Source organism: Protopterus annectens, chromosome 5.part0 (genome assembly GCF_019279795.1).
Source record: "Protopterus annectens isolate FY-2018-M chromosome 5.part0, PAN1.0, whole genome shotgun sequence".
Lineage (NCBI taxonomy): Eukaryota > Metazoa > Chordata > Ceratodontiformes > Protopteridae > Protopterus > Protopterus annectens.
The window spans coordinates 850,829,630-850,844,278 of record NC_056735.1 but is presented as its reverse complement, the minus strand read 5'-3'; positions in this window follow the sequence as shown (position 1 = coordinate 850,844,278).

Below are 14,649 nucleotides of genomic sequence, written 5' to 3'. Positions count from 1 at the left end.
AATGTGACTCCAGTCACCTGTAAAAAGGAAACTAATAAATAATTCAAAAGAAATTGCCAATAAATGTTTTGCACAAGCCACAGTCTGGTTCAGGGCTGTCTACAGGCTATTCCTCCCACTCTAGGAACAAGGTGTATGGGTAAGGTAGCCTATGTTCTGGGCAGATATCATGTGCATAATTTCCAGATTCTATAAAACAATACAATGAAGTGCAAAGTAGGATTGCACTTTGATAAGTAATGTGTTCAAATAACTGCAGTAGGGCTATATTTATTGAATGTATGTTCTAATCTGACTGCAGTCAGTTGTTACATTTAGTGCACATGTCCCCCAGAGTCACAGCTTTTGGGTTTTACTCCCACGCCAGCCAACTAAGACATGAGCGGCTGTCTAATCTACTTAATGTACATGAACATACCTCTCAACAGTCATGATTTTTCGTAATGTAATGACAACTGCCCACTCTGTATGGTCCTTGATTAGCAGACAAATGGTTACCTGGAATGTAATGTATTTACAAATTCATTTACAGAACACCTTGGTAATAATGTACAAGCACAGTATGTGAAACAGTTCTGTGTAGTTGTGTACTTGCATCTGTTAGTGCTTAGCCTGTACTGCCGCATGCTAACAGCCTAGTTCTGTGTAGTTGTGTACCTGCATCTGTTAGTGCTTAGCCTATAGTGCCGCCTGCTAACAGCCTTTAGAGGTATGTACATGCAACATCATCGATCGAATAATCGGAGTCACTGTACTCACAACTGGCATTGCAAACCTGTAGAAGTATGTATTAGTAGTCTCTGTAGTAATATCATCTGCGAGTTCACTAATGGTATGTTTTTCTCTCTCTCCCCATCCCTTATCTTTTTAATTTATTAATGTTATTTACTATTATGATTTAATATTAATAAATTATGTTAAAATAACTCTTATGTTGGCTTTATGGGTTATTTCATACTGGTTTGCTGTTAACATACTTACTGTTATGTTATTTATTACCATGTTCCACATAATATACCTTAATATGTATTTGGATTAATCAATGTTATGTTCCATTATGTTAATACTAATATTGGTTTTGGTTGTTACTAATCTTAACTTATGTTTATATCTAACTTACTACAGTGCGACAAGGTAGGCCAGTTCCAGGTGATCCACCTAACTTGGCTCCTCCTGCTATGGCACCGGGGGCCAACACCTCTGAGCTGCAGCCTGGCTGTGCCACCTCTGCTGCCCCTGCACTACCTATGGCATCTGGTAGTTCTGCCCCATGTGCCAGGGCTGGACCCCCCTCTAAAACTGGTAGTGGAGGGGATGACTTTGTCACCCATGATGAAGTGCCAGATATAGTGCACAGGGTGCACTTTCAAACTTTTGGACATCACCTGTGCCAGCTGGAGGGCATGCTTTCCACCCTAGTTGAGCAGTCTCACCTCAGACACCAGTCTCCACCACTGCCACCACAGGGGCAGTGAAGGAGCAGTGCAGACAGTCACATGGGTGGGCACTTGAGTCACACTACTGCCATGTGGATATACCTGAGACTGGGATTCCACAACATCCTCCCCTTCCAAGGTGTTCACTCCCCTCTTGTGTCACACACCAACCCTTTCTGCTGTCTTGTTTGTCTTGTTTGTTGGCAAAAGCTTCTTCACCTTCCCAAGTTACCTCCACCACTCGTCCCCATGTCCCTTCCCCAACATTCCACTCTCACCTTAAAAAAATGGACAACTGTCCCACAAAGAAAAAATACTGTCCCATACATAGCTCTCCATTCCGCACATGTGTCCACTGGACACAGATATTTTTTCCAGTTGGAGTGACAACACGGTTATGTTGTCCTCACCCCTCTCTCTCTCTCTCTCTCTGGGGGTGACAGTCCAAATTCATCTACAAATTCTGTCAAAGTGCACAGTTGTTGCTGTACAAGAAATGGATAGCTATGGTTCTTTCCTACACTCTTCCTTCAAATCCCTAGCTGCCTTTCACTATGTTTTTCCCCTGCTTGCACCCCATTTCATCACTGTCCTATCTCCCCATTTTTATTTTCTTTAAAGTTTTTTTTTGTATTAAGAGGCACATCTGCTCAGCTAAATGGAGCTGTAATGTTATATGTGTTTGAAATGATAATAAACATACACAAAATGTACGCCTGTGCCCTATATCAAAACCAAGACCATTACACCTGTAGACCAGTGCATTAACCTGCCACGCCATGCAGCTGTTAATTAAACCAGGTGGTATAAGCAAAACATAGTAACTGCAAGTTACCTTCATTAAGCGTGTTTAAGCAAGCTGCACATTGCGCCACATTGCCCAAATGTGCTGAAAGCTTAATGGAAAAAATGTTAGTGTACCTTTGAGTCTGATACAGGACTATACCACTAGAAAGCCAGACACAGAATAATGGATATAACTGAGGTCTCACATAGCAGGTACATGTGCACTTTCATCAGCGACATTTAGACATACACCTGGTAAAACATTAATGGCAAAATACATGTTCAACTGGGACTCTGGAGGCAAAATACATCCCTTTAAAGCCATGCACATAATAATGGATGTACTTGAGGTATGTCATAGCCTGCATGTGTGCAATTATATCTTGACAACTACAGCTGCTGTAACAATGACTCATTAACTCAGTCCATAAACTGGTTTACAAACAGTAATTTTTGCCACACATGGTCCTGGGTTCAAATTCTGTGGTGTGTAGCATTTATCAATGATAAATGATGAAATAATACATAACTATAATAAAAACAATATATACAGAATAAATTATAAATGCTTCATTTATCTATGAATGACTGAGTCAAACAATATTTATCCACCCAATGCATTTCAAATGAAATGTCTGCTGTTCAGTGATGGCAGTCAAGAACACAGTTGACATATCCCTATAGCAACAGTATAAAGTGCATAGAGTGTCAGGTCATGCATTAATAGGCATTCACAGAGGATTTTAACATAGGTAATGCCAAGGAAGCCCAGTAATAGAGTGCAGCACACAATTATTTCATAATGATATTGCAGATTAACACAGAGGCACAACTAACATACACATATGGAGGTCTGCTTACAGTAAGGACTGCCAGCACACACATTCCACATGACTATCATAATGTAACACATGGCCTTGTGGTTGCCCAAATGGTTGACATAATGATATATTTACCCTTATGTTGTTCAAGGGCACAACAAACATGTTGCCTATTACTCTGTTAATGATACCTTCTGCTAACATAACTTACCTTAAACACATACCTCAATATCCTATAGGATGGGTTCCCCCTCTCATGCTCTGGCTATACACCAGAGCTACCAGTGGTCACACCTTTACTCATAACTGCTGTTGTCTTCCACATTCTGCAGCCTCTCTTACTATGCTTATTGCCTGCAGCAGTAGCATCAGCTGCAGCCTATAGCCCACATATAAATGTACATCCTCCCTCTGCTGACATAATATTTCTCTCCAGCATTTCTGCCACATCTTATGAGAAAGGGGATGGATTCTACATTGAGGCCTTATATCCCCTTCAATAGTTGTAGGGGATTGCCTTATTAGACTGCAAATAAGCTGTGTATGCTTCAATTACCATTACTCAACCACAGACTGGTTCAGAGGTAATCACCTGCTAATGAGGTATACCCTAAAAAGGAAAACCCTAGACAGAGGAACCATTGTGTGTGTGTGTGTGTGTGTGTGTGTGTGTGTGTGTGTGTGTGTGTGCGTGAGTGCGTGTGTGTGTGCGTGTGTGTGTGTGTGTGTGTGTGTGTGTGTGTGTGTGTGTGTGTGTGTGTGTGTGTGTGTGTGTGTGTGTGTGTGTGTGTGTGTGTGTGTGTGTGTGTGTGTGTGTGTGTGTGTGTGTGTTTGTATATATCATTTTCTTTCTAAAGAGGTGTATTGTACTCCAGCAGGTATGTAATGATTTTATCACCTCTTGATGTATATGGTGGAATCTAGTTATGGGGAATGCAATTACGTCAGTAAGCCTGTCATAGAGCTTTACTGATAACATGTCATTGATCTCCACGTGTTCCACCTACAGAAGCACTACAGTGCAGCAAACTTAGAATGCTATGTGTTAATTAGGGACACAGGTCCCCTGGATAACACTGCTATTTGTTTGGCACTGCTGGTTGTACAAGATTTTGGGGTGGGGGGTTACTGCTATGGAGCACACTACATTGGACTCCTGTCTTGGCTGACTTATCATGCATCTGTAGCTGTTGTACCACACATAGGAATATTTGACTATTGCTACTCTATCACTTGTGCCCACAACCTTTGTATGTTGTGGACATACCTTTCAACTGTACATATGTTAGCAGATTGTCCATAGTTTTGCCTCATTTATTTGGTCCATGTTTCATAAAATTCTGTTTTTCTTGCAAAATAGTTACAAATCATTAAAAATTGCAGTTAGAAAATAATTAAGGACATCTGATTTGTAGACATCATACGCTGCAGATGTTTCATGGTGATGCACAACCTGTTATTCCATCAACCATGTAAGTTTGTAACACCAACACATAGAAATTGTCCCTATTTTCTGGCCTTTGTCCCATTTTTATTTAGGGATTTGTCCAGATTTATTGCTGTTAGAGGCTGAGACATATGATGGGACAAACATTTGAATTTTAGAAGTGTAATCAAACAGTGAATACTGATAGCTGCCCTATATGGCTATAGCTCTACCTTCTGCAACTCCACGTATCTGATCCTGACATGTGTTTTCTTTTTGTTGTAGATCAGCAATAATGTGTAGTCATCTAAGAGCCACTTTCACTGAGCCTGAGAATGATGTAACTGTGGTGGCCCTGCAGCAGCATTATGAAATCCTACTGTCCAGGGGGAGGCCCAACAGACAGGAGTGGGCTGCATTGTGGGCCGACCTGGTCTGTAATGTAAATGCGGTTGATCAGCAGATCAGAAAATTATGAGCAGGTGTGATATTGTGCCACCAGTATGATCCATGCCACAAACAGAAGAACAGCACATGTAACCAGGGATCATGGTGTCATTGGTGAAGGGCCTGCTGCAAAACAACCACTGTTGGCCACTGAGGAATTCCTGGTGAACCTAGGTACACAAGACAGCTCCCAGGTATCCATCACAGAGTATGTTGTGGATGTGGATGCCATCATTTCTACACCAGAGGAGCTTCCAGGTATGCTGAGTAGGATCATCATTTGAATACTGTAGCATTCAGTGTGTCAGTGTGTACATAGTTTTAAGTAGGTGTCAGGTTTTATTTTGGGAGGAAAACAGGTTAGCTGCAGTTGGATAAAAACCAGGAAAAACGTAGGTCCAACTGACAAGTTTATTCAAACCAAACTGCACAACCGGCTCACCAATGACCTAGGTTTCGTCAGAATACAATGACTTCCTCAGATTGGTAGAACCGTTTATATAATGCAGTCAATTAACAATAAAATCAATTAAAAAACAATCAATTAGTAAAGCAGCCAACCTCTATGAATTTAACATAAAGGCCAATACATGTATTAATTTCTATACAATTTAGATGAAAACACTGTATATAGACAAACAATAAATGCAACAGTGATAATGATTGTTAATTCAAACACAAGATCAGCTGCAGTTGGAGTCTCAAGCCAAATTGTGACCAACATACCCAATTACGTAGTAGGTACTGTAAATGTCAGATATTTTGACTTATACCCTGTTATAATGTAACATGCAGAGATGTTTACATTACCTCTCCCTCAAATCTTTTCAGGTACAACAGGAATTGGATGAGGCGGTAGTTCTGCTCCTGGTAAACACAACACTGTTTTGTTACACATGTATATTTAGTGAAATGTATATGCTAAACTGTCTTTCCAGGCCTGCTGGCTGGATTGCTCTACTGTCTGGCTGATTGCCAACAGTAGAGACAGATTCTGACTGCACACAGTTTACACTCATACCTATGCCCTGTAGGTATGCCCACAGTGATAGATTTGCAAGTATTGTCAGGACAGTACAGATTGCCAGATGTGTCAACTTTGCAATAGTTTTTCAAAATGTCCATGCTGGACATCATTTAGGTATTGATCATGAGATTCTTCTTTAAAGAGCTTTTATTTGCTGGTAAATACAGATTTGTATTAGACTATAATGCCCTCATGTTCTACTATTAGAGCTTGGAGATAGGACAAATCTGTGATACTGACAGCAGTGTATACAGCATAACGTATATTGCAACATAGCAATGCATTGCATAGTAGTTAGAGTATTAATGTAATGCTGTTCCTTTTTGTGGGGGCTGGTCTCTGCCTCTTTTACAACCTGATGTCAGAATCTCTTCAGACTCTGATGATGATGGTGGCCAAAGTGAGGGACAGCTGGGCATTGCATTGGCTGAATTTGACATAGAGGTTGACATCCCTCATCCGCCCTCTTTGTCACTATATACAACCAGTACACCTATGCATACCCAGTCCCCTGTGGGCACAGATAATAGACAGTCAGAAGGTGGAGACATTGAACAGTAGAGTGTAGCTACTGAAGCTGCAGGGAGTGTTGACACTGGCCATAGCCAAACAGTTGGTGAGGTTACACCAAGGCAGATTGATAGGGGTGCTCGTAGGAGGCCTGTTATCCCTCCGCCACCTGTTGCAGGTGTCTGATCACGTGTCACTCAGTGAATGTTTAGGGCTGTCATGGAGGCACAGGCACATTCTGAAAGGCAGTCATGCAGATTGCTAAGGGTTATGGATACAACACAGTGTGACATCTGTGACTGTCTCCACTGAGTTGTTGATACCCTGGAACAGTTGACTGATGCAGTGGAAAGATGTTGGTCACAGACAGATTACACAGTATCAGTCTTGGAACACACTGTGTCTGTGATGGAACATCTTGTTGGAGTTGCGTGTCAGCCTTGTGGACCTAGATCAGCAACTACATCTGCTGAGAGTCAAAGTGGCCATGCACAATCACGCTCCCATAGTGGCAGTACACCCAGAGCTCCAGTGGGGAGTATGCTGTCCACACAAAGATGTAACAGACCACGGGCTCGTGGTCCTGGGCATTCCCGTGGAGAACATTCCCAGCAGACGGCAGTCAGGTAGTAGCACAGCATCTGACCTTGGGTGAAGAGGTGCCAGTGCAACTCCTGGCAGAGCCATTTCACATGTTTGGGGGGGTGGAGGACAATGAACTGTTAGCTTTACCATGCACAGCTCACTCCAACATACAGACATGTAGAGCTAGCACTGAGATTGGCTGTGTTCACACACACACTCACACACCACTGTCAAAATCAGGTCACCTACAGACATGCACACCACATCTCCATGCTCCATCCTGCCTGCTTCCCTTCCTGACTCACAAACACACATGTCAACCTATTGGGTTAGCCCAGACCTTTTGCACCCCCACACAACACCCTGTGCAAGTGATACCTGTGCCACCTACATGTCATCTTTCTCATGGATGCAGGGAAACAAAGCTATGTGTGACTATCTACATCACTATGACCTTTCATCCATTGTGTATTTTTGCATTCTACTTCTACTGCTCATTTACAGATATTGCACAGTGCCATTTATAATGAGCCTAGATTCATATCATGTGGTTACATTACCATGGATGCTGTAGAAATGGCTTTGTGATCACATAATGAAAGGTATCTCATGGAAATGTCTATGATTCTCTGTCAGGATTCTGTAGGACACAGTTATGCCTATGCATCATGTATAATCAAACCATCAATGTCAGAGCACAGGTTGAATGTCAGAAGAGATAAAAATGTCAGCAGAAAGGTAAGTAATTATAGGGTCATTGAAACATGGGTTCACATGTGTTCAATACGTGAACAAATGCAAGGGCTTCTTGAAGCATAGCCATGCATCTCTAAACTGTGATAAGGGCTAATACCCTGGAAGAGTATAAGTAGGGTTTTGGGTGCTGAAACATCTACAGGCTGGGATGTGGGAGATGAACTATCTCCACTTTATCTGTGTTCATTCCAGTCATTGGTACTAAACCATGTGTGGCTGACCTGCTCCCCATTCAAATGTGTAACCTGCATTTGATTTGCATTAGGGCAGAACTCTACTTCACATGGATGAGGAGCCTGTTCCATATAGGGTGTAGTCTCTGGGTTATATACTTGTCTCTCCAGGCAAGGTGTAGGTCTGGAGAACAGGTAATTCTGGTGCTAGTTGTTTTGTGGATATGTAGGAGGTCTACAGTGGGGTCTGAAACTGCTCCCTATGGCAGCCATACACCTCCCTTCCAAAACATGTTGGAGACAAAATACATGGATATTCTTTAACACAGTCTCCATGCGACATGTTATATATACCACATATTGGTTTACTGGGAACACCTGAGGATGCTATAGTTGATGGATATGCCTGGTTAGTTACATGGCAAAGGTGGCATTGCATACAATAATAGGTCTGATGAATGCTAATACAGTGGAACATGGGTTCATAGGTTCATAGGTAGGTACTAGGCTATCGGCCTATGGGCCTAAGTAAGCCTAACCAACAAGTTATTTTCCTGTGTCCTTGTCGAGCAGAGCCACAGAAGTGATCTCTGAGGTGTATTTCCTATTTCCCATCCACTTATCAATATTTTTTCTTGAAGAGTGCTAATGAGGAACTTTGCTTGACATAGATGGATAGCTTGTTCCAGAGTATGGGAAGTCTCTGGGACAGAAATCTATCCCTCCAGCATGTTCTGTTTATTGTGGCAACAAGGTTTAGGTCCCCAGAGTGTGTAGCTTGGAGGAACTGGGATTTCTTTAGGTGTAGCATGTCCAACAGCTCTGGTTTTGACATAGCTTTATATGTTAGACAGAGATCACCGTGGAGTAGGCGATATGCTACTGAGTAAAGCTGGAGCTTTTTGAGACGGTCAATGTAGGGCATCTGTTTGAGGCCAGTAATCCTCTTTGTGAGGTACTTCTGTGGCCTTTCCAGCTGCTGTCTTATGAGGTACATTCCAAAACGGGCATTGTACTCTATAATGGGTCTAATGAGTGCTGTGTAGAGGGAAACAATGACCTCTTTTTTCCTAGATAAGAACCCTTTTGTGATGAGGTTTGCCACGTAGAAGGATTTCTTGACTACTGTGGTGATGTGATTATCAAAGGAGAGACTACTGTCCACCTGGGTCCCAAGGTCTCTTATCACACATTCGGCATTAAGTAGACTGCCACCTATATGGTAGTTCATGGGTACAGAGTTTTTACCAAAGGGGATAACAATGCACTTTTTGGCATTGAGCTTGAGGTCATGGCTCTGACACCAGGCATCTGTCTCATTGAGGCCCTTCTGTTGGATGTCCACATCATCTGGGGACTCAACTATGGCTCCTAGTTTGTAGTCATCTGTGAACTTCATTAGCCAAAGGGCTTCTGTGATAGCCTGTACTTCAGAGAAGTAGATACCAAACAGGAGAGTTCCCAGGATTGAACCCTGTGGTACTCCACTTGTCACTGCTTTAAAGTCAGATTTGGAGTCTGCAGCTTTTACAGTGTGGGTTCTGTCAGTGAGCCAATTGGCAACCCATCTTGTGATGTAGGGATTTATACCTAGTTTAGTGAGTTTAGCTATAATTCCAGAATGGCGGATGGTGTCGAAAGCCTTGGGGAGGTCAAGATAGGCTGTGTGAACCACCTTACCCTCGTCTACGGCTTTGGTGACTGCCTCAAAGACGTTGATCAGGTTCAGGAGGCATGATCTGCCTTTCACAAACCCAAACTGGGTGGGATCCAGAGTTTGGATGTTATTAATGTCTTTGTTTATGAGTTCCATGATGATACATTCCATGGCCTTACAGACCAGGCTTGTCAAGCTAACAGGGCAATAGCTCCCGGGATCAGTGGTGGCTCCTCCTTTGTGGAGTGGAATAACTGTTGCTGTGCACCTTTCAGTGGGCACAAAGCCTGATGTGAGACTATGACTGAACATGATGCTTAGGTGGGGAGCCAGTTTGTTCTGAAGTTCATGTAAATTGCAGTCTGGGATGTTGTCCAGTCCCATGGATGCTGTGTTTTTGGCTTTAGAGAGTGCAGCATTTGCCTGTGTAGTGAGAGTGGGGTAAAGTTAGCATTGAACCTATCTGCCAGGATGTTGGCAATATCAGTTGGTTCTGTAATTTTCGTGCAGTTGTGCTGTAACTCAGAGCAGATCTGGGTGTTGCCATTGAGATTCCTGACATAGCTATAGAATGCTTTCTGGTTGTCCCTAGAATCAGTGGCGATTTTTTTTCATGTCTAGCTTTGGAGGATTTTATAAGGGATCTCAGCTTCTTACTGCGGCTGAAAAGGGAACTCCTCCACTCATGGGATTTTACTCTCTTTTGCAACTCCTTCTGTTGTAGAGTTTTTTTTATGACAGAGGACCACCAGATTGGCTTCCTTTTTTGGAGGATAGCGTCTTGGTTCTGTTTGGGATAGCACAATCCATGCACTCGTGTAAGTGCTTATAGAGTGCATCTGTGTAGGATTCAGCAGTTGCTTCTGTATTGTCCATCTGCATGGGTGTCGGGAAGTTTGCCACTTCTGTCTTAAGAAGCATGAAGTTGGCTTTAGAGAAATTTTTTACCATGATTTCCTTACTGGGGGGTGGAGGCAGGATGTGAGTATCTTGGTCGGATCTGACCAACGAGGAGTTGACTTCAGGTGTGGAACACCGGTCATCCCCTCCACTGCCAAACACTGTAAGGGAAACTAATATGTACACCCTGTATACCTAAGTATGGTGTATTTAGACAGGTATTCTGAAGTTAGACACTAATAAAGCAATGCCAATTGAAAACAAAGAATTGCCTTGTAATGACTTCTGAAAAGAAGGGAGTAGCCTGAATTGCTGCTGCCTGGCTACTACTACTTCTGGTCTCACCATGGCATCACTCTGTTGGGATACAAAGCTCCTATTCTCTGTCTCTCACCAGAAGCAAAACATTACCACCAAGCTCAAGATATGAAGTAGGCCATAGTCTTTTTATTGATCCATACACTTGTCCCAGATGATGCAAGCATCTGTAGGCTTGTTGCAGCCCTTTCTGTGTAGATGTCTTGTTTAGCAACAAGACCAGTTTTTTGAGTTTTGCATGTATTATGACTTGGGTTCCAAGGATTTCACTGGGTACTGGTTTGATGCTGACTAGATTAGGAGCACAACTGTAGCATCACAGTATAGTGTTGTATGTCAGGAGACATGAATATCCAAGGTTGATGTGGCAAACTCCACAGCAGCCGTAGTCCATGTTAGGTGGCAGTATCACAGAAAGTCATGCAGTCTGCCCATCAACAGTGCCATGGTGGTGATCTGCATGACATGGCTTTGAGGTCTACTGCAGAGGAGTGACCACCTTTGAGCAATGTAACTGTTGCTACCACATGTCCTAGTTATGTGATACTGTACATTTATGTTCTCAAAACACAACACTGTGTCTTCATCATTGCACAACTCATCTATTTGCTGTATGTTTGTTTGACAGGCATTGTAGATGCGCAAGGCCAAAGCAATTGCTGAGGTGTTGAACAAGTGTCCTGTGCATGCAAGGACATCCACATCTATCGATACTTATCAATTGAACCATAGAAGAAGCTAAAATTCCCACTATCTGGAAAATATCCTATGTGATCCCACTCCATAAAGGAGGTAGCTCTACTGAATTCTCCAACTATAGGCCTATAGCTATACTCTCTCCACTTGCAAAGATTATGGAAAAATATATTCAGAGACAGTTCATGCACCACCTAATCCATAACCACATCATGGCAGATGCCTAGCATGGTTTCAGACCTCACCGCAGTACTACCTCAGCCCTACTAGCCTTTACCAACACCATAAACCATAATCGAAACAATAACCATATTTCTTTAGCCCTCTTCTTGGATCTCGCCAAGGTATTCAATATGGTTGACCACCAACTATTAATCCACACCCTGCAAACACTCAGTCTAGATCCTAAAGCCCTTCAATGGTTTAAATCCTATCTAAGTGGTAGACAGCAGACTGTTTTTTGGCAGAATAAACTCTCTAACCTACTACTTAACACCCTTGGAGTACCACACGGCTCTATACTAGGGCCCCTGTTATATTCCATTTTCATCAATGATATGAATACTGTCATCCCAAAAGTCAGCTGTAGCCAATATGCTGACACTCTACTCTGATTTGCTTGGCCACATCCCCAATAGAGTTACAGTTAGCCACCCAGACCACCTTTAACACAATAGAAAACTGGCTTTCCCAATGATGTCTGATTCTAAATCCTAAAAAAACTAAAATGCTGTTATTATTACCTACACAAAGGTCTACTGCAGTTAACTTTATAATAAAAGCAAATGATGGAACAATAATTTCCCCTGACCTCTCCACTAAACTATTAGGTGTCATTATAGATAATAATCTAAAATTCGACCTACATGTTAACCAATTGATCAAAACCATCAACAAAAAAATAGGATCACTTTATAGAATAAAAGACTTCCTAACCCCCCCCCCCGCCCAAGTTGCCATAGCTCAATCTCACCTTCTTTCTAATCTTCTGTATGCATCCCCTCTTCTCTCTAATGTTAATAAGACTGTCATGAACAAACTCTTAATCTGTTATAACCACATTGCCAGGTTTGCCACTGGGCTGCCTTTTAGGACACATCACTGCATCAATCTAATCCAGCTTGGATGGTTTGAGCAAGCCAGTCTAATACTATATAACCAATTGGTTATGGCCCATAAAATCATATATAACCCTAACAATACCCCTGCACTTAAAGATCTGGTCACCCTCTATAATAATCCTAGACCGCTGCGCTCCTCCAACATTCACTTTTACATTCAGATATGTAAAACTAATAGCTCAGCCGATGGCTCACTTTTTGTAAATTCTGTGGGTAGATTGTGGAACTCTCTACCTGCTGATATTACTTACTCTCTTCACTAGGTCAGTTCAAACCTAGGCTCAAACACCATCTCGGAACAAGCTGGCTATGCCACTGTATCAAGCCTGGTTAACCTGTCTAGAATGTGTAAATCTGCTAGGTAGCCTACTATGTAATTTTATCTGTTTCTCACGCTGAATAACACTACCTGACGATTTGTTATAATGTTTGCTCTTCTAATCACTAAAAATATTCTATATGTAATTTGTATTGTCTGCCCATATACTCTCTGGATATAATATATTTGTTATTTGTAATATGTGACATGTTATGATGATTTGTTAGTCCATGCAGCTTTTCTCCCCGGGCCTCCGCTGAAAATGGACATGCATCCAGTCAGACTATCCTGGTCAACAAATGTAAAATAAAATAAATCTTAACTGCAAACATATGATACATATGACATTGAGTAGGTTGCCAGCATGCACACCTCACGTCCAACTCCACCAAAACCCACATCACACATACCTACATATGCAAAGCTCATTAACAGAAACAGACATGCACACCAGACACCTAACAAACACAGATGCCAGCATGCTACATATAATACTACAGCAAAACCACACTGTAGAAGCACCAAAATAGAAAATAGAACCACCAGCTAGTAATCCATAGGATAGTTTATTTTAAAATACACTCTGATGTCTTGGTTCCACAAGTCTTCAAGGAGTATAACATTTACAAAAGGTTACCTGCCTATATACACCCATCAGTTATACAATTAAACATAATTAATCACTTTCAGTAAAACATTACATAAAAAAACTCAAATTAATTTAATTATTTAACCCCTTAGGGGACAAAGTACCAAACTTTAAAATATAGACTCTTTAAAAAGCAATTTATTTTTTAATTCATTTTCATCACAATATGTATCAATTTGTTCCAAGACAGTAACTTTTAAACCATTAATATTGCCATCATGAAATTTATTAAAGTGCAAAGCTATTGCACTTTCTTCCCTTTTATTAACTATGTCCCTAACATGTTCTAGTAACCTAATTTTAAATGGTCTTTTTGTTTCTCCAATGTAAAACTTATTACAAGGGCATTTTAAGGCATAAATAATGCCTTCAGTGTTACAACAAAAACTATCTTTAATTTCAAACAATAAACCATTCATTTTTCTAAAATATTGAACAATAAAATTACAAGCCTTACACTTATTACAACTAATACTTCCTAGTTCTTTTATATTACCTTGTATTCTCATTAAGGGGGCTGCCAACTTGGACTTTACTAATAAGTCGCTAAGATTTCTGCCCCTTCTGAATAACATAATACGGGCCCCTAATTTTTGCACAAATGGGTCATTTAGACATAAAATATACTCCCAATAGTACATTAATAATTTCTTTTATTGTAGTACTCAAACTACTAAATGTAGTAATAAAATATATATGATCCTGTTTTTGAGTTTTATTATTCATTTTATATATTTGTGTACATCTATTAACAATAGGCTGTGAAATATATTCTTTTAGAAATTTTTTCCAACATTCTTCTAATATTTCTTGACCAAAGCCTCTCATTCTGAACATATTGATTGTATTCCACATTTCCCTTTTATAATGAAGTTCATTATTGCATAATCTAAAAATACGAATAAATTCCCCAAAGGGGATAGAATGAATAGTATGGGGGGATGGCAGCTATTTGCCCTTACAAATTGTGATCCACTATCAGATTTTCTATGGACACTGGTCTGGATAGTTTTGTTGTTACT